Source organism: Canis aureus, chromosome 1, assembly GCF_053574225.1.
Source record: "Canis aureus isolate CA01 chromosome 1, VMU_Caureus_v.1.0, whole genome shotgun sequence".
NCBI classification, from domain to species: Eukaryota; Metazoa; Chordata; class Mammalia; order Carnivora; family Canidae; genus Canis; species Canis aureus.
This window is the reverse complement of record NC_135611.1, coordinates 29,131,812-29,158,937: the sequence shown is the minus strand read 5'-3', so window position 1 is coordinate 29,158,937 and position 27,126 is coordinate 29,131,812. Positions and strand designations below refer to the sequence as shown.

The 27,126-nt window shown below is 37.0% G+C and overlaps 1 protein-coding gene and 1 long non-coding RNA gene across 4 annotated transcripts in view; one reads left to right on the top strand and one right to left on the bottom strand.

Moving 5' to 3' along the window:
• Window positions 1–27,126, bottom strand: part of PDE7B (phosphodiesterase 7B) — a 312,454-nt gene that overhangs the window by 147,755 nt on the left and 137,573 nt on the right. The window lies entirely within an intron of this gene.
• On the top strand, window positions 616–25,596 carry LOC144311606 (uncharacterized). 2 transcript variants are annotated; one of them, XR_013377213.1, is made up of 4 exons: window positions 616–966; window positions 5,001–5,045; window positions 14,117–14,271; window positions 23,296–25,596. It is a non-coding gene; the product is annotated as an uncharacterized LOC144311606 (long non-coding RNA). The 2 variants fall into 2 exon arrangements; XR_013377208.1 differs by lacking the exon at window positions 23,296–25,596 and adding an exon at window positions 17,250–17,327.

Genomic DNA, 27,126 nt, shown 5'->3' with positions numbered 1-27,126 from the left:
GGTGCCCCAAGAAATATATTTTTAAACAGAAACTTGGACATATATACTTATTTTGATTTTTTATAATTTCGAGTTTTTTAACAGATTTTCACAAAACTTCCTTTTAACAGACATCTTCTCACTTAGATATTTTGGCAATACTTTATACACTTATTAAACCCCATTCTGCTTCTATCTTTAATTAATTAATGTATTTATTTATTAATGAGAGACAGAGAGAGAGAGAGAGAGAGAGAGAGAGAGGCAGAGACACAGGCAGAGGGAGAAGCAGGCTCCATTCAGGGAGCCCGACGTGGGACTCGATCCCGGGTCTCCAGGATCAGGCCCGGCTGAAGGTGGCGCTACACCGCTGAGCCTCCCGGGCTGCCCTACCTCTATCTTTAAAGAAAAATTTCAAACTGTTGAGAGAGTTTATTAATTTTGACCTGGCTTTCCTCTCCATCAGTTAAAATACAGATGTAAACACACACACACACGCGCGCACACACGTGCAAAACCACCTTGGTTTCACAAATGCAATTCAAATGAAGTTCAAAATGAGTGAGGAGGGAAAAACCAGGTCTTTCAACTTTGTTTAATATAGTCTAAGTAGAAGAAGCTCAAACAATTTACAGTGACCTTCAAAAGAAATAGAAATGTAATAACTTCAGCCTTAACTAATCTCAAGGAACGGTGCCAGCAAATAGGGAGAGAGACTTGGTCTGCAGACCAACCACATAAGGCAGCACACATCTCCACTGTCACATGGAAAGGGAGGAGAGTAGATGGGGCAAGATGAGGTAGGAAAAATAGATTCACAGTTTGATTTCATAACAGGTGTTTAAACTATGACCAAGGCTTCTCTTATTCACTTTTCAGATATGTATTAATAATGAAAGAGAGAGCAGAAGGGAGAGCCTCTTGTGTAACCATTTTCAGACACCGGGGACCTGCCTGGCTTCCTCAACCCAGGTTCTGGTTTTCACTGTGAGTTACCGCTTCTTCTGTTTCTTTGCTTTACACATTTAAAGAGAGAAATCAGGGTTTAGCTAACATGAGATCTCTATCTTGGCTCTCAGACATCTTATTATTATTATTACTTTAAATTTTATTTATTTGTTTGGGAGAGAGTACGGGTGAGAGAGAGCACAAGCATCGGGAAGGGGTATTGGGAGAAGCAGACTCCTTAGCAGCAGGGAGCCAGAGGCGGGACCCGATCCTAGGACCCTGGGATCATGACCTGAACTGAATGCAGACTTTTAATGCTTAACCGACTGAGCCACCCCGGAGCGTGGATCTCAGACATCTTAATTAATGCTAAGTTTACTGTCTCTGACAGTTAACCTACAACAAACTAGTCCAATAAGACAGAGGTTGAGAACACAAAGGCAGGAAGACTTGGTTTTCTCCACTTTGCTCCTCCTCCCTGCTGTTGAAAACCCATACATTTAAAAAGACATTATTTTGTAGTAACAACCCCTCCCCCCAAAAAAACACCTCAAAACAAATAAACAACTCCTCCATCCCCTGCTATTCTCTCCATTACTGAACAACCTGTTGTTTGTTTTGCTGTGTGACAATGCTCCTCTGACTTAAACCTTTCTAGGATTTCAGAACTTATTTCCAATTGTGGAAGATTGTAAGTGGAGTATACTTTTCATAATTTCATATCCTAGTGCATCAACTTCTGAATAAATAGCTACAGCAATGGAATATCCAAAACAACAGCCTTCTAAGACTACTTAGGGTTACAAAAAGTATGTTTCGATCTCAACTCACCACTGAGCTTTGCCTCAAACTTAGTGACTTCTCCATAAATGGGTATGATGCCAATAACTACCTTACCTGTCACACTGAGATCTTGTAAAAGTAAAATAAGACTAACCTGTGAGTTAATTTAAAATTGTAATGGGCTATGAATTTTTTTATTTTTATTTTTTTTTTATTTTTTTATTTTATTTTATTTTTTTTTTAATTTTTTTTTTTAATTTTTTTAAATGATTAGTTTTAAGCTATAAGATATTATAATGGACAATTTACCTAAACTCAAATTTTAGCCATGCTTTCCTGGGAATTATTAGAAAGCAGAAAAGTCAACCACCCAACTGTTGTAGTAGGTCCTACTTTGGAAATTTGTGTTCCCCAAGAGAATGCAGAAGCAGAGTAAATCAAAGGTGGGGAGGGGGTATCAGAGCACTGGACAGTGGTCCGATGGGAGAGGTAGTGAGGGATTTAATGTACAAAGGTGGGGTAAAGTAGGCAAAATGATTGAAGTGTGGATGAGAATAGATAGACAAAGGACAAAATAAGTGGTAAAAAAGAAGTGTCTGCATAGAATAAATATTGTACCTGCCTTCTGGAGGTGTTAAAACAGCCCATGAATCATACCTACAGTGTCAGCCTGCATCATTATTATTTAGTGCTCTGGTTAGTACTGTATAGGTTCTCTTGCTTGGGAATTTCAATTTCTGCCCATAATGACTAATAGTATATTTGATGTTCATGAATTGTACAGCTCTGTCATATGCTGTGGTTGTGAACGTTTGTGTTTAGGCCCCTACACTAACTCAAGTGGGCCTCACATTTTTTGCTTGGGAGTCTGTATGCCTCAAGCATTTTTACAAATTTTTTCAAGATTTTGTTTATTTATTTGAGAGAGAGAGAGAGAGAGAGACCATGAGTGTGGGGAAGGGGCAGAGAGAGGGGGAGAAGCAGGGAGCTGGAAGGAGAACTCAGTCTCAGGACCCCAATAACATGACCAGAGCCAAAAGCAGGTGCTTAACCAATTGAGTCATGCAGGTGCCCCTATAATTTTTTTTAAAGATTTTATATATTTATTTTAGAGAGACAGAGGGAGAGAGAGAGAGAGTGAGCAGAGAGGGAGAGAAAAACTCAAGCAGACTCTGTGCTGAGTGTGGAGCCCAACATGGGGCTCGATCTCACGACCCTGAGATCATGACCTGAGCTAAAACCAAGAGTCAGACACTCAACTAACTGTGACACCCAGGAGCCCCACATTTTTATAATTTTGATTGCTCCTTGCTAGACTCCATTTAATTGATGTGCTTTTAAAAGAAGTGTAGTGTGTAAAACCAAATATAATGTTTAAAAAGTGGCCTAAGCAAAGTCAGAAATACATTTCTACTTTTTTTTTCCAGTGGGAGCTATGAATTTTGGAAGCTCTCAATAATTAGGCTAGGCTGAGTAGACCTCAAGGAGGCTGGAGGACAGATGATCTAGACAGCCCTCAAAGAAATGCTGAGGAATGCCTGAGTGAGGTTTTTTTCTCTCTTAATATAATAATAACAATAAAAGCTAGACCACTAAAAACACATAGAGAAATTATCAATATAACATAACATAAAAGGAAAACGAGAAGGTGGTAAAAAAACAAAATCTTCTAACAGGAGCTTTTGGTTCCTTTGACATTCATTAACGCTTATGTTTATGGAGTTCGAAGTCAATTCGGAAGAAGGTAATTTCAACTACTACAGGTGTAGGGAGTATAATCTTACTGCCTCTTCAAAGTATTCTTTATTTTTTTCCCCTATCACTTATTACCTCCTGGTGGTTATGAATTACATAAAATATCTATGCCTGCAGGTGTCTCTCAGGTGCTATTGCAGAGCAATGCTTTTCAAGTGCTTAGTGTGCATACAAATCATCTGGAGATCCTATTAAGTGCAGAGTCTGATTGGGCAGCTCTGGGTGGGAAACTAAGACTCTGCATTTGTATCAGACTCCCTGGGGTTGACAAAGCTGCTGGTGGTGGACCACACTCTCAGTCCCAAGGCTAGAGGGCTACCATGTAGCAGATACTTTCTGCCTCTTCCATATTAGTTATTTATGAAAGAATATGCAGCCGGAGTCCTAATCTTTACAGATACACATATTAGGACTCTTGAAAACAGTCAATACTGGCTCAAGTCAAACACTCTCAATTGGAAATAAGCAACCAGAACCACAGTGTAAGAGCAGGACTGTATCCAGTGACATTCATGACATTGAACAACTACTTGGCTTTTAAATTTTGTTTCATTCATTCATTCATTTCTTTCCCCCTATGAATTAGCTATAAAAATATGGTTCAAGGTCCAGTATAAGCCACTGTGATGAATAATATATATGATGGACTCTTAACTTCCAAGCAAATGGCTATTTTTGAAGATCTTTTCTCACCAAATGTGAAACAAAATCTGCTTAGGCCAATTTTGCCATTCTTCCTTCTTTCCAATATTTTGTTGGTCTCCTATTGCTATGTTCAGAATAATCAGAATATACAGGAAAGTCATCGGGTCTTTGATCTCCATCATTAGCGATACTCTCACCAAGACCTGCTCCTTCATTTGACTTATTAGACATCTATGTAAAGTGGTCTTTGGATGAAGCCTGGTAATCTTTCCCACTGTGATATTCCAGGCACAAGTGAATGGTGGCCAGATGATTCCACTAAGCAAAGATGGAAAAAAAGAAAGTAGGCATTCACAGCACTACAGCCATGGTGCTGCTGACTCAGAGAAATAGACTGCAATGTCACAACCACAGCAAAACACAAAACACAAGAGATAAATAAGATAAACTCTGCAACAGGCTGCACTCTTTATCAGGTATTGCTCAGAATTTATGCAGTCCAGGCGTGGTATTTGTGGGAAAGTGGTGCCAGAGGCAAGAGGCATGTGAAATCAACTGGAAGACAAGGGTAATCAAGAGCACGAGGCTAGAACACCACCACTTCTACGTAATTAAAAATTTGTACAGTTAAAAAAAATTGTACAGTTAAGTAAATAAGAACACTTAGAATAAATGAAAGCATCTGCCGGTAATTGGAAACACAGTTTGGTGGTTTTGTTTTGTTTTGTTTTTCCATTGTCTTTCCTTCTTCTTTCTCAGGCTAACTGCTTTGCTATGGTTATGAACACCTATATTTCCTGTTGTTCCCAGGGGGTAACTGAAAAAAACAGGGAAGAGAAAGATGGAAGATAGTAGATTAAAACTAATATATATCATGGTTATTATTTTAGATGATTTGGAACCCTGTTTTCCTCTGCATTGGAAGGAGAATCAAGGTAAGGTGAGGCCACTTAGTAGATAGCATACAGACCATGTGTAAGGCATTCGCTGTATAGAACAATACGGGCATTCTCTCCCGTGCCTCCCCTCTTGATACGTAGCATTGCTGGAAGAATAATAGCGGCACCATTATCGAGGAAAGAAAGTCTAGCACCCTAGAATATCTGAAACATTGTTGTATGGATCAGGTCTTCATCATGAAAAGATTCTTTAAGAGTTTCCTTTTGGCAACTTTCTTTTCCAGCCCACATTCAAATGCTAACTACATTTGCTTCTTCTATTCCATACATTATCTAAAATGATTGCATATCCTTCTGCCCATAGCATATGGTTACTAACTGGTCTCATCCTATTTTCTTATCTGAACCCTTGAGTCCTCTTACTCTCTTCTCCATGACCACCTTCCTGAATTCATTCCACAGTCTGATAATGAGACTTCTTGCATTCTTTGTTCTCTGATCCACCATTGCTTTTGAGGTTAATGTTTTGTTGCCTCTTTTAAGTGCAAGGTAAAATATGCTTAACTTTGACTTGTGTATGTTCACATACCTTGCTACTCTTACATCTGTGTATTTTGATTAGCATATAAGGGGTCAACTCCAGAATCACCTTTTAATAAATGCCTTTTCAATGCTGTTATTACTTTTTTTCTGCTTTCAAACTTTGAGGAATCAATTGATTTGAGCTACTATTAAAATGTGTTTTTCAAACCTCTCATTAACCATTAAAAAAAAAACTCAGTGAAGTCTTATTTATCTTTAATGGTTGCAGCATTGTGAATTGGACGTATTTTATGATCTTGTCATTTTCAAATATGTAACAAATGAAAAGCGATGAAAATATTAATATTAATCTGACACAATGCGAATTATTACTTATACATATAGTCCAAATTCCTATATGGGGCATTTAATGCTTTCAAAAATAGGTTCCCCGCTCACTTAGTTCTGTAAACTCACTGAGCTTACATTTGACACACAAAATTTCTGTGAAAATTATACTGTTGCCAGACATGCCAGAGGTGCTGTTATATTTTGTATGGTAAGTAGAATATTGGCCTCCCAATGATATCTACTTCCTAATGCCTAGAACCTGTGAATATGTTAGGTTACATGGCAGAAAGGAATAAAGGTAGCTGATGCAATGACTATGTCAGCCGATGCTGACATTAATTAAAATAGGGAAACACTTCTGGATTATCAGACAGGCCCAGTAAAACCACAAGGGTCCCTAAATGTGAAAGAGGGAAGCAGGAGGGTCAGTGTCACAATGGTGAGATATAAGACTCACTGGGCATTGATGGCTTTGAAGACAGAAAGGAGCCCTCTAGAAAAGTAATGAGTGCAGCTTCTAAAAGAAAAAAAGGCAAACAGCAGATTCCCTCTTGGAGCCTCCAGAAGGTTATGAAGACCTGTGGACACCTCCATTTTGGCCCAGTGAGACCCATTCCAAACTTTTCATCTTCAAAACTATAAGAAACATATGTTGTTTTAAGCCACTAAATGTTTGGTAATTTGTTACAGGAGCCTTAGAAAACAAATACATCGTCGCTCACTTTGTTGGGAAAGACTTTTCCATTCATCAGCTTCAGAAAAAGTCTCCTTTTCCTTATGAAAGCTTTGTGCTCCACTTCAGATCACCTCTCTGTTTAAACAAAGCAGGCACCTCTTAACCATTTCATTGATCTGCAAGATAACTTCATTTGTATCACTATTTGCCTCTGATGCTCTGTCTTGTCTTGCAATTTAGACAGAAGGGACCATTATTTCATACTTTGCGACATACAGTCCTCATGATATACTCTTCATTTATCTATTGATTCATTCAGAGCATTTATCTGAGTGGTTCTCAATTTACTGAGTGCCCCATGCTAAGAGATTGGTATATACAAACTTGGATCCTATACTTAAAATTAATTACAAATTTAATGGAGAAACAGATACACATATGACTATAAAGCACAATGAATTGTAGGGCTACAATGTAAATATGGACACAACAGTCACAATTTGTGTTTGTTATTAGTATGATGTCGAACAACTATTTTCAGTACATTTTTTCCATATCTTGACAGTGAAGACAAGGTGTAGGAATCTATATAAAACTTTTAAAAATTGTGAACTATATTATACAGAGTTTGTATCTAGCCAGGAAAACATGAGTGGTTGGTTATATTTTTGCTGATTATTTTTTATTTGCTGATAGAATTTTCAGAAGTTTAGCTGTAATGATTTTAAAATTTCAAGAATAATTTTACTACTTTTCTCTGGTGAGTTGATATCATGTTGCTAGCAAAATGGTAGCTTAATGGTAGTTCTTATTCTAAGAGAGCAAAGAAAGACAAATCACGCAGCGTTAGGGTTTTAAGGGACTTTAGAAACAAATTAACAATTTCAATTAGATTATGTCTTAGCTTCAGTTGCTATAGTAAAATACCACAGACCGGGTGGCTTAAACAGCATAAATTTATTTCTCAAAGCCTTGGAGTCTAGAAGTCTGAAATCATGGTCAAGTTCTGGTGAGGGTCCTCGTCCTGGGACTGCTGTTTACTGTACTCTCATAGAAGAGAGAGATGTCACCTTTCTCGAGTCTTTTCTTATAAGGACGCTAATCCCATTCATAAGGGATTACTCTCATGACATAGATACCTCCCCCAGGCCCTATCTCCTAATACCATCCTACTGAATTAGGGTTTTAACATATGAATTTTGGCAAGACACAAACATTCAGTCCATAGCAGATCATTTTCTAGTTTTACCAATCATGAAGCATTACCCAGATACCTTAAGCCCTGGATTCCCACAGACCTGAGCACAGCCATTTCCTCTGAGTTTTTATGGACTTGGTCACAGTACTAAGCATTTAAGTGAAATGCCTTATTTTCTCCTTATGAGAACCCAGATGAGGTAGGTACTATCATGAACCTCCCCCCCCCATGGAAGTAATTTGCTCAAAATTCATCTGCTATCAAGCTTTAGAAGGATGATTTGAACCACAGCAGGCTGATTATAGAGCATTCCCTCTTAACACTGTGCTATACTACCTGTGTGGCTAAGGTATTGGATAAAGCAGTAGGAACTCTGTTTGATTCATAGACTGTAACTATATCTGGCTGTATCACTGTATCACAATAAACACTTAAGTGAAGAAAGACAGAAGGAAAGAAAAAATAATTATGACCCCTGCACCTATTTCTATAACTATTCTTCATGGCAGGTTTACATCTTGTGTTCTTCAAGCCATATACACTGCCATGCGGTCATGACTGTCACTATCAGATTGGGCTTTCTTTAGATCTCTGCTACACCTCTGTCCAGGAAGTGCTGAAGAAAGTCCTGCTTCCTCAGTATGACCAGGGAGAAAGAACATAATGCACATGAACATTTTTAAAAATTTAGATGAATGTTCCTCCCAAAATGGGGTGGTTTCTTCAAGTCAAACCCTACACTACTAAAGTAACTCTATTCCTTATGAAAAGTGACTTGATTTACCCCTTGTGATTGCCATTGCCATGCACTGGAACTATCTGGGAGTAGTGATGAAAGACGATCAGAGGAGTTTCTATGTTGTTTAAACATAACTGCAGCAGAACTAGAGAATGATGATGTGGAATTGGTGAATGGAGTCCACTAGATTTATCCAAGGCCGGAGAGATATTTCCCTTTGGGGGCTATTTAGCAAGGCTTCTGCCAGTATCACTATGCCAGCTGCATCTGTGTTTGCTAGACAGCTTGGCCAGAAAACGGGGAGGGAAGAAGGAGCCTTAAGTGTTTCCGAGTGTTAAGGAAATAACTTGGGTCACTTTTTGCATGGATGATGATACATGTGGGAAATTCAAAGCTGGTCCAGCTGATTTCTATCCTGGAGTACTGGACCAGGGAGGAAGCTGAGGACAGCCATGTTTCCAGCAGACCAGGGATCTTCTGTTTTCTGCCTCAGTTCCTTTCCTTAGCTTCACTTCCACATGGTAAATGTGGTTATTTAGTCATTTATATTCACAGTCCTTCTGCTAGGAAATGTAAGCCTATAAACTTCACATCATCTTTACATAGCACCTTCTTTTTTTTTTTTTTAATTGTTTTTATCGAAGTTCAATTTGCCAGCATATAGTATAACACCCGGTGCTCATCCCATCAAGTGCCCTCCTCAGTGCCCGTCATCCAGTTGCTCCATCACTCCACCTACCTCCCCTTCCAGTACCCTTTGTTTCCCAGAGTTAGGAGTCTCTCATGGTTTGTCTCCCTCTCTAATTTTTCTCACTCAGTTTCCTTTCACTATTTATAATCCCTTATAATCCCTTTCACTATTTCTTATATTCCCCATATAAATAAAACTATATGATGATTGTCCTTTTCCGATTAACTTACTTCACTCAGCATAACACCTCCAGTTCCATCCACATTGAAGCAAATGGTGGGTATTTGTCATTTCTAATGGCTGAGGAATATTCCATTGTATACATAGACCACATCTTCTTTATCCATTCATCTCTCAATGGACACTGAGGCTCCTTCCACAGTTTGGCTATTGTGGACATTGCTGCTATAAACATTGGGGTGCAGGAGTCCCAGCATTTCACTACATCTGTATCTTTGGGGTAAATACCCACTAGTGCAATTACTGGGTCAAAAGGTAGCTCTATTTTTAACTCTTTGAGTAACCCCCACACAGTTTTCCAGAGTGGCTGCACCAGCTTGCATTCCCCCAACAGTGCAAGAGGGTTCCCCTTTCTCCACATCCTCTCCAACATTTGTTGTTTTCTGTCTTGTTGATTTTTGCCATTCTCACTGGTGTGAGGTGGTACCTCATTGTGGTTTTGATTTGTATTTCCCTGATGGCGAATGATGCAGGGCACTTACTCATGTGCTTGTTGGCCGTGTGTATGTCTTCTTTGGTGAAATTTATGTTCATGTCTTCTGCCCATTTCATGATTGGGTTTTCTGTTTTTTGGGTGTTGAGTTTAATAAGCTCTTTATAGATCTTGGATACTAGCCATTCTTCTGATACGTCATTTACAAATATCTTCTCCCATTCGGTAGATTGTCTTTTAGTTTTGTTGACTGTTTCTTTTGCTGTGCAGAAGATTTTTATCCTGGTTAAGTCCTAATAGTTCATTTTTTGCTTTTGTTTCTTTTGCTTTCATATATGTATCTTGCAAGAAGTTGCTGTGGCCAAGTTCAAAAAGGGTGTTGCCTGTGTTCTCCTCTAGGACTTTGATGGATTCTTGTCTCACATTTAGATCTTTATCCACTTTGAGTTTATCTTTGTGTCTGGTGTAAGAGAATGGTCTAGTTTCATTCTTCTGCACATGGATGTCCAATTTTCCCAGCACCATTTATTGAAGAGACTGTCCTTTTTCTGTGGATATCCTTTTTCTGCTTTGTCAAATATCAGTTGACCACAGAGTTGAGTGCCCATTTCGCACCTTCTTTTATAAAAGCATTGCAAAGTGACAGAAGGGCTTGGCTCTTCAGAAACATTCCAAAAAAAAAAAAAAAAAAAGAAAGTATGAACCCTGGGCAAATCATTCTGACCTTCAGGATGCTCAACTACTTTCAGTATTCCCCCTTTTTTGGACCCAGTAATAATTAACAAATTCATTCACTTATTTGGAAAAAAAGAACAGTAAATACTCCAAATCTTTGCCTGATTAAATTCAATTAAATCTAATTATTCCATGTCTTTTTACACATTATAATTGATGTCTTATTTTATCTAGCATTTGCCTCTAGGTCTATTTTTCATGTAAAATTTGCTTTTAATGTTTATGACACATTAGGTCATAGGAGTACAGGTGTTTATTTCTTTGATAGCTTCTTTAGAGTGCCTCCCAAAGTGGTCTCGATCTCAATGAATGCTGAAATAGCACTGTTGTTTCTGTGGAAAAATATGGAGAATGTTCTGTGTGGGACAGCCACAGCATTTTTGGGAAACCTCAGAAAGGATACTTGGTGTTGCAAAATCAAGTACTCTTTTTGACCTAAACTATATATTGGTTTTCTTGAAATTACCTCAGGGTTAGAACTTTCACCCCATTAACATGGTTAGTAAAGTCATGTTTTCCTTCAAGAACACAAATGTATAAATAAAAGGGATGGGTTATAGAGGCACTTGAGTGGCTCAGTTAGTTAAACATCTGACTCTTGATTTCGGCTCAGGTCATGATCTCAGGGTTATGAGATCGAGCTCTGATTCAGGCTCTGTGCTGGGCATAGAGCCTGCTTAAGATTCTCTCTCTCCCTCTGCTCCTCTACCCTCCACTCATGTGCTCTCTCTCTCTAAAAAAAAAAAAGAAAGAAAGAGAAGAAGATGTGTTATAGAAAAATACTTGAGATTTCACTTAAGATTCCCCTAATTGTTGCATCTTTCTCATCTCTAAGCTATTCACCAAATGTGCCACTATATCTGTTTTCTTCAAGTTGCCATTTCTTGGGAGTTTTCCTTTGGAACCTTTGAAGACAGAGTTTTCAGAAACTAAACAAAATAGCCTCTATTCTCCAATAGAACCAGGGTGTTGGAAAGATTAGACTGAGTTTTTGTGTCAATTGAGAGGCTTAAATGAAAATATTTATGGAAAGTATATAGAACAAGGCCAGGCACAAAGTTGGCACTCCACAAAAGCCAGATATTATCATTTCCTTCAAATTATCTGCTCTCTTCTCTGTGGGCCTGGCACCAGTAAGCCCTGGTGCCATCAAGAGACCCAGAACGTGATATATGAAGAAAAAAAGATAGAAGAGGTAAAGTAAGAAAAAATAAAGATTATGCGTTTAGTGTGGAGCAGTCAATGAGATAGGGGGAAAAGAAGATAAAGATAAAAAAAAATAAAGTTAAAAGGAAAAACTTACAGGTTTTCACTAGCAATGATCTTAAAGGATACTCCAACACCTTGGAGGTTATTGGCACTGGGCCCTTCATTTTAATATTGGTCTGCTGTCATTTTATCCTTCATGTTCTAACTTCTAGTATGTGTTTCAGATCATCTAGAAGATTCTTCAGATCTAATTCTATAAAATGGGTTAAAATAAATGTTTTTGGTTTGATCTGTATAGATAACCATAAACATCAAATGCTGAACTAGTTTCTTCCTAAATCTCTTGAAACCCCCTGTAGCATAATTGTTCCTAGAGGAGAATTTTTCAGATATCATTCTTTCCTCACTCTCCATCAAAGGAGTTAGTTACTAAATTATCAAAGTTACTGTAGTTACTGAATTATCAAAGACTTTCTTGGCAAGGCATTGTCACCTATAAGTCAGTCCCTTAGGACATTGTAAGAAGCATGTCCTTGGCTGGTAGATAGATAAAACACTCTGGAAATTCCTTTACCTATTTAGGCCTTAGGAACATCATTAAGGCCATTAAAGTAGCACTTTTCTTTTTTTTTTAAAAAAAGATGTTATTTATTCAGGAGAGACACAGAGAAGCAGAGACACCGGCAGAGGGAGAAGCAGGCTCCACACAGGGACCCCAATGTGGTACTTGATCCCGGGTGGGACCCCAGGATCATGCCCTGAGCCAAAGGCAGACACTCAAATGCTGAGCCACCCAGACGTCCCAAAGTAGCACTTTTCTAAATGATATCCCCATGGCCTGAAAAAAAATGAAGCAATTTCAAAATCTTCTATTAAAATTTTTTTTTTCTTTTGCCATGAGATGGTGTCCATAATGAAAGAACTCTGAGATTTCTTATGAGAGTGTGACCCTAGGTGACAAAGTTTTTCTAGGTGGTCTCAGAGCCACAAGACTTCATTCTTCTTGTGCTTGTCAATAGCCAAGACAGGAAAGTAAATTTGACAGTGCTGAATAATATTTATTAAGCACCTTCCACAGAAGGCAGCCCTCATCTAGGCATGACGTGAAGCTTTGAACAAGTCAGATTTTACATTCCAGTAAGAAGAGCCAGAAAGTAAATGCACAAGCACACAAATACATTAACAAGAAGATATTCAGTGGTTATGTGCTACCATAAACAAAAATTAACTAATTAATTAATTAAAATTTGTTTTCTGGGAATTAATTTCTGAATCGTATAAACAATGACATTCTTGCAAGGCACACTGTACTAGAAAAATATAGGCTAAATAGTCCTAGACTGTCCTTAACTTTATTCTTCTTACTTGGTTGAGCACTTTATTCCCAGAGAATCATTTATTAACCTCAGAAGTAAGTCAATTTAAGAATAATACTTTGTATTTCTGTAGTATTTACTTCTATGATTGTATTTGAAAGAATTCACTTAGTAAGATATATAAAGACTTCATGAAGTGGACACAAGCAGAGACTAGAGGCTATATTTTTGTAAAAATAGAGACTAAGATGAGTGGGTGGCCATGAAGCATTTCTGGGTCTACCGAGGGAAGGGGGAAACCCAGGCATGTGCCACTGAAGGTGAGAAATGCTTGGTCACAAAAATCAGTTAATAGATAGGCTAAGTCCTAAATGATCAGTGAAACAGAATCACCAACATTTTTTTTATAATGAGAATGTTTTTCTTTTTTTAAAGATTTTATTTATTTACTTATTTATTTATTTGAGAGAGAGAAAGAAAGTGGGAGAGAGAGCACGAGCATGAGAGGAGCGGGTGGGGGGGAGGCAGAGGGAGAAAGGGAGAAGCAGACTCTCCACTGGGTAGGGAATCTGATGTGGGGCTTGATCCCAGGACCCCAGGATCATGACGTGAGCTGAAGGCAGAAGCTTAACTGACTGAGCCACCCAGGCACCCCGGAGTGTTTTTCAATATATATATTTTTAAAGTATGGAAATATCTTAAGAAACATCAGAACTTTATTGGACTTATTTAAGGCAATTTAGGATTTCATATTGTTTTGTTTTGAAGGCACCATGTTCTTTTCGTTGCTTAGAGTATTCAAAGGTTTTCATTTGACTCAATAGCATGATAGTCCAGATTCATGCCAAGAGATGGCCTTCTTTTTCTGACTGGATTGGATTCAAGATTATTTGTGATGATGAGGAATTAATTGTAGTTAGGTTGACCATAATGCTCATATGCTAAGTCCATACTCATGCTAAGTATGATATCTCCATGCTTGTCCAATACCACTTAGGAGAAGGACCTAAAGTCTTCAGGTGAAGAATATGGTCCCAGAATGATCACATATTGATCCCATCTGTATGGAGCTACCGTGAAAGAAGACTACATAATACGAGTCTGAGACTAAATAGAGAATGTGCAGAAGTGATGCTCTCAATGAAGAAACAGGTGAAAGAAAAATCAGTCCTTATCTCAAATGCTGTTTTGTCTCATTTATGGGTTTCCCAAGGATTCTGGGGGTGGGAGTGTGTCTCCCTGACTTATGTTGGATTCAGTGATCTGCAATGTGGGGCTGAATATATTCTGTCTCACCAGTCATGCTGAGATTGGGATTCCTCTGGTGATCAAATGATTTGTCCCAAATGATCAAGATGTCTGAAGAGTTACAGATAAGAGTCAAAAGATAACTGTGCCTTTCAAAATCTCAGGTCACTGTTTAATACAACTGAAAGTTTAACTCCCGATAGTATCCATCATAGTCCTTAACCACCTAGTGCAATGGAAGTAACGTAAAGATGTTGAAATGTAACAGGCTCAGTAAAAAATGCCTAAGGTAAGAATGTTTAGGAGTTTGTGTATTTCCAGAAAATGTATTCATTTTCTTTCTGACTACATTTTATGTTAAAATATTAGTGGTGAGATTAAAAGTTACCAACTCCTTCTTTTTTTTTTTCCAACTCCTTCTTAAACCATGCAAGAACTCATTTACCATACTAGTCAGAGGTATTTGTATATTGCCTGATGTAAGACTTGATCACAACTTTGATCACACAATTCAAAAATTTATATATGATGCAAGAGTGTCCAGTAAAGCTGAAAATTAAAGTTTGTATTGTTAAGTTTTCTGAGTTAATGATGAAAAAATTAATTTTGTCATAGCCCTCTAGCTAATACTATCATCAGAGGAGGTGTATTTAATCTTTACTGGTATTTCCTATTTAAGCCCCTGACCTTAAAAAAATAAATTTGGATGAAATTTTTTAAAAATATTTTATTTATTTATTTATTTGAGAAAGAGTGAGAGACAGCAAGCACAAGCAGGAGGGAGAGGGAGAGGAAGAAGTAGGCTTCTTGCTGAGTGCAGAGGCTGATCCTAGGGCCCTGATATCTTGCCTGAGTGGAAGGCAGCCACTGGAACTGAGCTACCCAGGTACCTTAAAATTTGTTTTTTTTTAAATATGAAATATGTGATACATTTTTGTTCTACTTTAACAATTTAATAATTTAAATGACTTTATGATGAATATCAATTATACTTCAAGGACTTTTTTGGTGTTTTCAGGTCGTTTGCTCCTATGATAAATGGCTCAGGCTATTATGGTTTTTAAAAGTTTTGGGTCAACACTTGACAGGTTTTTAGAAGTCATTTTTATTGTTTTTAAGATGATTGGCTATAGTAACTTGTCCCCTACCTTCAGTTCTATTGCTTTAAACCATCTTAGAGGCTGCGAAACCAGCTGGTTAAGTGTCTTGTAAATAAGGAGGATTATAGTTAGCTACTGATAATTTCTCTTAGAATGCATAGATGAGAATTCAGCTACTTTGCCTTTTATTTCCAGAGGTCTTTTTGGCTTACTTCTGGTTTCCCTGTTCTGTTCCAGAGATGATTAAATTTGCCCTAGGCCTTCCTGCCCAATATTCCAGTAGCTGTGGCGTGGTTCTAGTGGAGAGGCCAGGAGCTCTGGAGCAGATTTCAGCTGCAATTCTGGTTCTGTCATAATCCTGCTGTGTGATGTTGGGCAAGTTACTTTACCTCTCAAGCCTCAGTGTCATCAGCTGGAAAATGAGAATGAAAATAAACATTTCCCAGAGTTATTGTGAGGATAAAATGAAGTGTGTGGTATGATAACTAATATTTATAGAACATTTATTATGTGCCAGGTAAGTAGTTAGCACCCCTAAATGGCAGCTCCTTTAGACCTGACTTTGTGTTTTCGCTAGTTGGACTTTACACAATTAATCCACTGAAGTCCTCATACACTTTTCTCAAATGCCATAGAAAATAACAAGAAGGTAGAAAGAGATGAATCGGAAAGAATCTACTATGTACAGCCATGGGGTTAGACATTTTACTTATATTATATTATCTGATCATCTCAGCAACCCTTTGGAATAGGACCTATTATCCCCATTGTGCAGATGAGAAAAACAAAGCCCAGTGGGGTTATTTTACACTTTTTTTACATGCTAACAGAGAAAGTAGCAAAATAAATAGAATAGAATAAAGTCGGGAACTTAATTCTATCAGAGTAAATTATAACACTGATATGATATTAATAATCTAGTTACTTTCTTCTTGTTTATTACCGAATCATCAATCATCATTTTCATTTATACAGTTAAAATAATATAATTTAAAACATTTTTCCATAATAGCAAATTCACTTTATTCATCCTAAATAGAAGTTCTCATAGATTCTTGCATGAGTAAAAGGCTAAATTACTTTGTCTCAATCATAAAACATACTGAGGCTTGTTTTTGCTGCCAAAACTGTTCTTTGGTTTAGAAAATTTCCCCTAGGTCATTTAGAAGTATTCCCAGAAAAGATGAAAATGCCAAAAACCTGGTCAAAATTTTTTCAAGTATTGCACCAAGAATGGAAGGAATTTGGGAATCAAGAATGTATATTTATCTGGTCACAGGGAGAATAGGAGTTATCTGAATGCCACCCACTCAGTGTTTGTCACTTTCTTTCCTGGGTGGCTAATTTCCCCTCATGCTCTGGCTAACTTCATGTATTGTGTGGTCAATCATCCTACCTTTCTCTTATTTTCAATTTTATTACTTATCCTCAGGAGGAAGGACACCTGAGAAAATTTCTTTTGGGGCTTCACGTTTTCAAAGGAAGGTGCAAATTAGATGTAGTAAATTTGTAATTCTATTTCCATCTTTAAAAATAAATGTCATTCAGGCATTGGTTTGCTCTGTCACCTTGAATCAGAAAACAGCTCCATCTGGTTTATTTAGTTTTTGATAGCTCACACTTCAAAGAAAGGCAAGGGTTATATCCGCTGATAATTTTGCAAGCTTACGCAAGCAAAAAAAAAAAAAAAAATATTTCCCTGACCCCTGCAGTGATCAGTATGTATATCCTGAAGCACCAGAGATCTGATGACGTCTATTGTGGTTTGCTGACTCCCAACAGGCTTGATTCTGCCAGCTTGACTCCGGAAAAAGAATCCCACCAGCTTCAAGCAAAATTGTGCCCAAGTAAAGATTGCTAATAAAAATATCATGGAATTGGCTCTGGTGCTACTTTTGGTCTTAAAATTCTCTGTGTGTGTGTGTGTGTGTGTCTGTGTGTTTGCATGTACATGCATTTATGTGTATTTTAACTTCAGCATCTGTATTAAACTTAATCTTTTAGAAGCTCTAATATACTGTGTAAGCTTTCAGGCAAGGTTCTGGCAATGCAACTTCATGCAATTGGCTTCACTTTCCATTGATATCCATGTAGACTTCCCAAAGTCAGGTTTGAGTCTTAATTTATGGAAAAGTAACAGAGGGCTAGTATGTTTTATGCATTATTATTTCAAAGAGATGAGTTTTTCAATAGAAATACACATCATCATTTTTAAACTTCACTTACAGTTTATACGCTACCTACTTTCAAAATAACCCGTTTATTTCTAGCCCTGTCCTGGTTTTGCAACCACTGTTTACTCTGGATGCCCCATCAGCAAAATAGTGATAATAATACTTGTCACCTACTTCATTTCCTAGTGGTGTCTTAAAACCAATGAATAGAGGTCTGCATGATCCCCAATCTCTTTGAAATACAACAGCTTTATAGCTTACAAATTAATTTCAACCGAGCTAAAAGTTACACCCTGGATATAGAATTCTATAAAAGCATGCAAAAGACGAATATATTTGTAAATTATGTAATTAAATTAATTTTAAAATGAATGGACTATATATCATATGTATATGTATACACAAAAAGGAAGAATACACTCAAATTGCGAAAAATATAGTTATAGAAAAGCTTAGAAAATAATAATGAATATTCTATAGAAGTTAATATTGATAGTGGTTATCAGCATTGGTGGTATTTTGGGTAAGTTTATTTTCTTGTATATATTATATATATATAGCTTTCTTATATATTCCAAGTTTCCTGGAATGAATTTGTAGCACTTCCAAAATCAGGAAAATGATCTCAATAGATATTTTTATAAAAATTAACTGGACAAGAAGGAAATTTCTCAGAATGCAAACAAGCTTTTAAGAAAAAAAATCCATTGAACTCTTTAAGTACTATAAAAGTACTATACAGTACTTAAAGTTCTATAAAAATTATAGTACTTGGGTTTGGACCCAGTTTACAATAGGAAGCTCAAGGAAAATCTATCATTAAAGGAAAACACTCAAATCTTTGGCCATATCCAAAGTCTCTCTATTTATCCAAGTTTCTGTGGTATGTCAGCAGTTAGATCTAATCTTATCTGTTCAACCTAGCACACTACTGAGTGTCCATAAGTTTAATATATTCATAAAGTATAAAAAGGATATTCCAATAGGTAAATTATTCCCACTCGCCATCACTCCTGTCACACTGGATTTCTTTAGGTTCTTCTACAATGCTATAGGCTCTCTTCCTTCTGGGTCTTTTCACATTCTGGTTCCACCTTTCCGAAATGTTACCCACAATCCTTCACCAGGCACATTCCTTTACCGGCTAATTCTTACACATATTTTAGTTGGCTCTCACTTCTTCACAGATCATATCCTGGTCCCCAGACCAAATCTGAAGGCTTTACATATGCTCCTGTGGCTGTCCATGTTCACTCCTAAGACCACACTTGTCTTATCCACCACCTCTAGTCTGAAAGCCATTTGGAGGCAGAAATTTTGTGCCTGGTGCACAGTAAGTGTGATTCACCAGAGGGCTGACTTCCTCAGTTCAACAAATCTTCCTGTCTATTGTTTGTGGAGAAAGAAGACCTTAGTATTGGCCACTTATCATGCCTAAGTTTTTCTCCCATGAAAGAATTGGTGAAAAAGAGAAAGAAACTTTTAAGATTTATTACAAGGAAATTTTAATTTAACTTGCTGCATAACTTAGTTATCCATTAAAAAAATAACTTGGCTTAGTCTTAGAGAAGTGACTACATACACAAAGGAATTTTAAAATAAAAAGGATGAAAAAGATTTTTTTTTCCCTCTGACTATGGTAAGTTTCAACGGCAAACATTTGTGTTAGTTCTACACATGTTACTTCAAAGATAACATGATTTGTCACTTCTTCTTTGAAAAATATCCTACATCTGTAAGTCATTAGCTTTTGTCTGGCTCTTCTATTACTGGATGAGACCCTTGAAAATGTTTTATGTATCTCCATTTTCCTAACTGTAGAATGGAGCTAATTTTACTCTCCACAGCGAAGAGAATGTGGGAAAAAAAGTTAATACTAGAAAATAGATGTTAACTGACTCTTAATGAAAAAGGAGAAACTTATTTTCATACTATAGCTTAATTTTCAGGGTACTGTTTTTAACCAAAAGAATTATAACCTTATTTTTCTTATATATTTAACTAATACATAGTCTGTATATAGACTTTCACACACCCCTTTCTCAATTCCCAGCTAAAATGACTGAATTGCTGAAAACCTTGTATTTTTGAAACTTGGCTCCATGAGTACTCACAAAAAAATGGAAAAGACATTAAACACACATTGCTCACTCCCTAACTTTTCCATATTATGACTCCAAAACTATTTGTGAATAGGCATTCATAAAATGAGTTCGTTGGGACAAAATAAAGTTACTGACATCAGTTTGGCTAAGACTCTAGGCTAAGACTGCATGTCAGTCTCTGAAGGCATCTTGATTTCTCCCATTCTCTGGACATTGCTGATGAGGAGGAGGACCTACAATTCACAGTGTGAATTGATCAACAGATCAAGAGTACACAGTGTCTCAGGAAAAAGTGAGTCCTAAAGGCCTTGTTTTGCTGGTAGTGGCTCCTCCTGAGCAATCAGAAGATGGGAAAGTGACTGTAGACAATGGGCTGGGAAGGAGGTGGGTACCCCATGGGAGTAAGATGAGTTGAGAGAGGGGAGATGTGGCATATTTTTAGCTAAAGCTGTTAAATTGGGGAAGTCAAAGGGGTTGCTCAAGTGCTTTTTTTTTTGGTTTATTTTTCCTTTATCAAATTGTTGCAAATGCGTTATTAGCCTGGAGTTGGCTTTTCTACCTTACGATAGAGATATACACAAAACAAAGACCTTAAATTCTCATCCAAGGCAGACACATAAACCATATTCTAAATCATTATAATTTCTCAAGAACTTCGATCCCCCCAATCCAATAAAATTTACACTCTTCAACTTCCTTTTTAAAGAAAAAAATGAAAACAGAAACCTGATGACAGCTGTCTACATATCCTATAATTCCAAGCCCAGCCAGCTTGGATTTTGTCAGAGGTGAGGACCTAATTGAGCCTGTTCATCACATTAGTCACTATCCATAGTGTTTATCCCTTGTTAATTCAGACACTTAGAAATATACACATACTCTAATGCTTCCCTACTCTGATCAGTCCACAGCAAGACTTTGGTTAGCAAAGACAGACAAATTTGGGTAAAAAAAGAGAATATCCGAAAGACCAAGATCCACATTTGGACAAAGAGATATAGCAATCATGCGAAAGAGTGATTCCAAGGTTGGTCAACACAGCAACTATTAATAAATATTTCTATTATGAAATAATTGTATTTACCATACTTTGGCTATATGATTCATATCCTGTAGTATTTCCAAATAAGTAGTGATAAACAGATGCTTGGTGACCTAAAATCAGTCTCACTCTGAGAAGAAAGATGCTCTTTCTATATAATATGCCCTTGAGAAGGGAGGTGACTACATACTGGGAGCCATAGAATATTGCTAACAGAGCAGCCTGAGAATCCAGGGCAGATTCTTTTTTTTTTTTTTAAGATTTTATTTATTTATTCATGAGAGACAGAGAGAGAGAGGCAGAGACACAGGCAGAGGGAGAAGCAGGCTTCATGCAGGGAGCCCGATGCGGGACTCGATCCCCGGACTCCAGGATCACACCTTGGGTCAAAGGAAGGCGCTAAACCGCTGAGCCACCCAGGGATCCCCTCCAGGGCAGGTTCTATACATATTTCTGTTGTAAAGAAAGAAAAAGGAAAATAAAAAAACCTTTTCCCCCCCTTTTTCTTGCTGTTAGAAGTGAAAAATCACTATTAGGATGAATCTCTTTCTTTATCAACCATCTGTGAGAGTAAAACAGACAAATCCCAGTTTTGTGATTGAGTCTGAGATGTGTGTAAAGCATAAATTTCCAAGGCAAAGGGTCTTGGTAATGTTAGCATTTGACTGAGAGGTGGGCTGCTCAGCACATGGCATAGATAGAATTACAAGTGAATGAACCTCCCATGCAGAAAATCTGGAAGCTCCATGTGCACCCTTACCAGGCCATCAGGGGCTAGACTTTTGGACTTGTTTCTCTGAACTGATCTTGTTCTAGCCCTATTTACAGGACTTTGATGTTTTCCCCTAACCTCTTGACCCTGACCTCTTATGTTTCTGTGATCCCGGGTATGGAATACAGTTTTCATTACTGTGTTTCTGACTTTCCTTTCCATTTGCAGCTTCTTGTTTTCTTCAACTTGGCTTGCATACTAGAAACTGACTCCAGATCTTGTTAGCTTTGTCAAAGTATCTGCTAAGCCTGAAATGCTTCTTTTAGGAGATAAGAGAAAAACTAGAATGTGAACTGAAATAAACGAGGTCTAGGAATGGAATCAGGTCCAATGCCTACCCATGCTCCTGTGGGGTGGAAGTTCCTAAACCCTGGTAAAGAATGTCTAAAGGTTGACTTCAAAAAACAATCAAAGATTCCATAGTTTTTGAACCCTGTGATTTCTTTTTTTTAAATATATCATCTGATTATGAAGTATCCCTCAGGTTATACAATATTCTCACTCTTCCCAAACTGTACTGAACCACAGACAACTTATTGGCTAAAGTCCTCTGATGCTTCTGGCTCTAAGGAATCTATCTCTCCCCTACGAGTGTGTGGCAGAGAAAAGATGATATGCTCACTGTTCTTTTTCTTCTTCTTCCTTAGTACATAGGAAAATTATATTTTTCAACCCCCCCTTGCAGTAGATTTTGGAGCTGTATTTCTGAGTTCTTTCTATTTTTTCCTCCTTTCTTTCCTTCATTACTTCCACTATTTGGATCAGAAATAGAAAAAGAATGAGTTATAATATCCTAGTGTCACATTTTAGAGTTTTAAAGTCATGGCTGTGAATTTTAAGGCAAGGTTAAAAAATAATTCAAAATACATATCATATTGTATATTTAAACTGAAACATATTGTTTATTATGATAAATAACTTACACTATGTATTTTTTGCTTAGTCTATAGGAACTAGGTTTCACCACAGGCTACACCGTTTCCTTCATGTGGTCAAAATTCTAACCAGTGGCAGAAGGAATGATGGCAAAACTCTCTCCTCATTATATAGGTTGACCTGGAATGACTGTGGAAGGTCTTCTTTCTCTACTTCCATGAAACATTGTTACGTAATTATATAGAACTTTTATTCTTAAAGTGATTTAAAATATATTTTATCAGTTAAGTCTAGCACAGTTTATGAAATAAAATTGCAAGAGTCTATGAATGAAGCATGGGTAGGTTTTGCCAAATGTCACACGGTCTACAATGGTAAGATAGTTTGGAAAATAAGTTTTCTGGCTCCATTTTCAGTGGCTGTGTGTGTGTGCGCATGTCTGTGTATTTTGTAAAATGTGAGAAATGCTTCTTGTAGTAAGAGGAGAATAAAAGGACAATTCTAAGAAGGGAAGAATCATGTATAATCTCTGCCTACTGACATTGCTAACATTTCCTGTTACCCTTCTATTTGGAATAGTCTTATACAGATGCATACTGCATATATTATATATTATGTATATATCTTAGCTGGCATTATATCATTTTGTGTTCTTTTTCACTTAATGTAGATAAATATTCTTGTCATAATTTTTTGCAAATATAGTGTTTAATGGCTGTATGATGTTTCAACATATGTTTCTATGGCAAATTCATTTCTCCCCAATTTTTAGGCATGTAGATTATTACTAAATTTTATCTTTTATAAATAATGCTATCAAAACATCTCTGTACAAAAAGCTTTTTTTTCTCTATTTCAGATTATTTTCTTAGAAGAGATTCTTAGTAGTAGAATTACAGAAAAGAAACAAACGTGTACACGTTCTCTCTACCACATGAACTACTTCCTCTGCTTCTTGAAATTATCACATAGTCAGTAAACAAGCACCACCACCACCACCACAGATGAGCTCAGAAATAAAGTCACAAGCTTGAAGAGGATGATGACTTCCAGCTTCCTTCTGGACCTGGTTGCTAAAGTGCCAGTTGAAGATTGGGGAATGGGCTGTTTCTTAACAGTCTTAATATTTAGCCGCAGTATTGTATTTCCAAGGAACTGTGGTTGGAATTTACTGTCACTAATTCTCACAGCACCGTTCTGCTCTAAGTGGGGGTTGTTATTTCTCAGAGAGGGAAAACACCTAAAAACATATTTACTGTATTCATCCCGGGGTCCTTCAGATTTACTTATACATGTGCTATGCACACTGGAAAAGAATTAGGGTAACCAGATGGATTTTTCTCCTCAGCATTGGATCAAAACAACTGGGCTAAGATTAAAGACTACATTTTGGGTCAAATGAGTATATTTCTACTGTTTAACATTCCAGAATGGGACTGAGAATGAGTTAAAAGGAAGAGAGGACACTCCTCTGTGCAACAAAGCTAGATTGTTTAAATGGGTTAAATTGATAGAGAATGAAGTTACAAAATGCTCCTCCTTGTCCTATATTGATAAAAATCTGTACTTCTGTCTCTGTCATTTTCCTGCCCTTTGTAGTGGTAGAAAACTGTGTTATTACTTTCTTCTAAGTTTTGGGGAGTCTGTATAATATTTAATTAAAAGGAAATCAAAATAATATATTGTATAAAACAGCTAGTTGCGGGATCATCTGGTAGATCAGTGGGCTTCTGAGTGATATGATTTTTTTTGGCTCAAAAATATTTATGATCTAAATAAGAGCAAGTATCTTTGCTTAATCTATTTGAATAAATCTAGAAATCTAGAAAAATTAGTTTGAAAGACATGCTTGTTTATAAGCGAGACAATAATTATGCCAAATTGTAAAGTCATGATTTTGAAATTAGAAAATTCTGTGCTATTTTTCTAAACATATATGTTTAGATTTGTATGTTTGATACTAAGGAATTTATGTCCTCATGGGAAGGTTCCTGTATCTAAGCAATGTCACCTTCAGATAGAGGTGTTTTTCTTAGTTAAGGATGAGCTTTAAATGAGAGTTAATGAACTTGAAGAAACATTAAGAAAATCTTTCTGTGTTTATCTCTTTATTTAAAGAAAACTGGGAAATTAGTGTTAACAATTACATTTTAAAAACAATTTCAATACAATAGGCTCTTAAAGAGAACAAACTTCTAGGATTATTTTGATTCTCTTTTCACAACTTTTTATTTTCATGTATTCCTAATTATTCCCTGACAAATATATTAACTAGAATATTTCTTTTTAACTGACTCAGATTGTTTTATAGTAAGATACTTTTACATGTAATAGATATGGCCAGGTCTTTGAACTGGTGTCCCTGGGCTGGTAAGATTGTCTTTCTCAGACCAATCAGCTTATCAGAACAGAAAGTACCTTGTTTTGTATGTAGCAGGGATTATAGGCACTCTACACACCTTCAAGAACTTCACCATGGCTATCTTTTCTAACAGTGGGGAACAATTTTCTGTGCTCCTCAGAAAAGACAGAATTTCCATTTGTATACAATGGTGTTCCTTTTCCACTGTCACCTCTCAACTGGCTCACAGGGAGTGTCCTTATTGGCTGATTAAGCAGGAATTAGAGATCAGTTTTGACAAAAAAGTACTATTTGCATCTCTTTCAGAAGTGAAACTTATCTTTGGGGTAAATCCCCAACAGTGCAATTGCTGGGTTGTAGGGCAGGTCTATTTTTAACTCTTTGAGGAACCTCCACACAGTTTTCCAGAGTGGCTGCACCAGTTCACATTCCCACCAACAGTGTAAGAGGGTTCCCTTTTCTCCGCATCCTCTCCAACATTTGTTGTTTCCTGCCTTGTTAATTTGCCCCATTCTCGCTGGTGTGAGGTGGTATCTCATTGTGGTTTTGATTTGTATTTCCCTGATGGCAAGTGATGCAGAGCATTTGCTCATATGCATGTTGGCCATGTCTATGTCTTCCTCTGTGAGATTTCTGTTCATGAGTGAAGTAAGTCAGTCGGAGAAGGACAAACATTATATGTTCTCATTCATTTGGGGAATATAAATAATAGTGAAAGGGAATATAAGGGAAGGGAGAAGAAATGTGCGGGAAATATCAGAAAGGGAGACAGAACGTAAAGACTGCTAACTCTGGGAAACGAACTAGGGGTGGTAGAAGGGGAGAAGGGCGGGGAGTGGGAGTGAATGGGTGACGGGCACTGGGGGTTATTCTGTATGTTAGTAAATTGAACACCAATAAAAAATAAATTAAAAAAAAAAAGAAGTGAAACAAAAAAAAATCTCTTGGAATCTTTGATGTTTTCAAGATACAGGGAGTCAGACACATTTCCATTGATATAAAAGGCTTCTTTTTCCTGGATTTGTCAGCAAAACTTTCATGCTTTTGGCTTGATTTTGATGGACAAGTGGGAACCAGGGGCACTGGGGATAAGGGAGGTGAGCAAGGGAGTTAAGGTTTGGGAAGGGGAGTTGGGTGGCCTGAGGACCTGGAGGAAGGGCCAGTGTGATTAAAGTCAGGATAGAAGGGCTACAAAACAGTTGAAGGGACATGGTCTGACCAACAAAAGAATGCAGAGTTGGGAGGGGACCCAAAAAAAAGTCAGGATGGATGGGTCCAGTTCTGAATCATCCTTGATTGTGGAGTGAAGAAATTAGACCTGATTTAATGGGAATGGGTGGCCAATAGTTTCTACTGATGAAAGTGCTGTTTTATGAAGATTTGCTGGAATGAGGACTTAAACAGCCTATGGTTCTGATCAACTTTGTTTTTTATTCTTCCAACTGCTGACACTACTTACCATTTCTATTCCATGTTTCTTTTCTGATAACAACATATATTTAAATGAGAACTTTAATATATGAAGTCTTATGTAATAGTTCTGTTTTATTTAGTAGCATTTTCTACCCATTTAATATGTGTTTTATAGTTATTGTGAGGAAGTACTATATTATTTTTACTCTCAACAATGCCAAACCCATGACAGATCCTCAAGAAGTACTTATTAAATACAAATGGATAAATGAGATTTTAAAGAAACCATTCTAATATAATAAAGGCAAGCTTTTGAATTTAAAATATCTCGATTATTTTTTTGTGTGAATTATGGGTTTATGTGTACCCTTGACTTATATAAATTGTGGAGGAAACATTTAAGTTGGTTTTGAATGACTTAATGGTTTTCTGATTATGAATCCATTTATATACATGCGCTTAGCTGCAAAAGATCAATGAATAATTATACATCCTTTTACTCTAGGTAGGATGGGGTCAAATGTATCTTTGGTGTAACAGAAACCTTATGTACTATTTGTATATTCAATCCCATTAAGGAGAGCACCATCCAATTTTTACTGTAGTAATGTAACTTTGTATGATACACTCATCTCATTTTTATTTGAAATGCATTATTTCTTACTAACTCATCCACTTTAACAAGTTTATTTATTCTTAAGTGTTTCCTCAGTGAGACCTCTGCCCCCAGCCCTTACACTCAAAACTGGATCCAATACAGGGAGAAGAATCTTTAGTTATTAATATAATTTCTACTGGTTTCCTTGTACAGGAGATTATTGAAGAGGTAGTTTAAGGATAGACCCTAGGTCCCTCTTAGATTTCTAGTTGTTTTTCTGGCTGTTCTTTATTACTTTGCTTACTCGAGGTAATTAT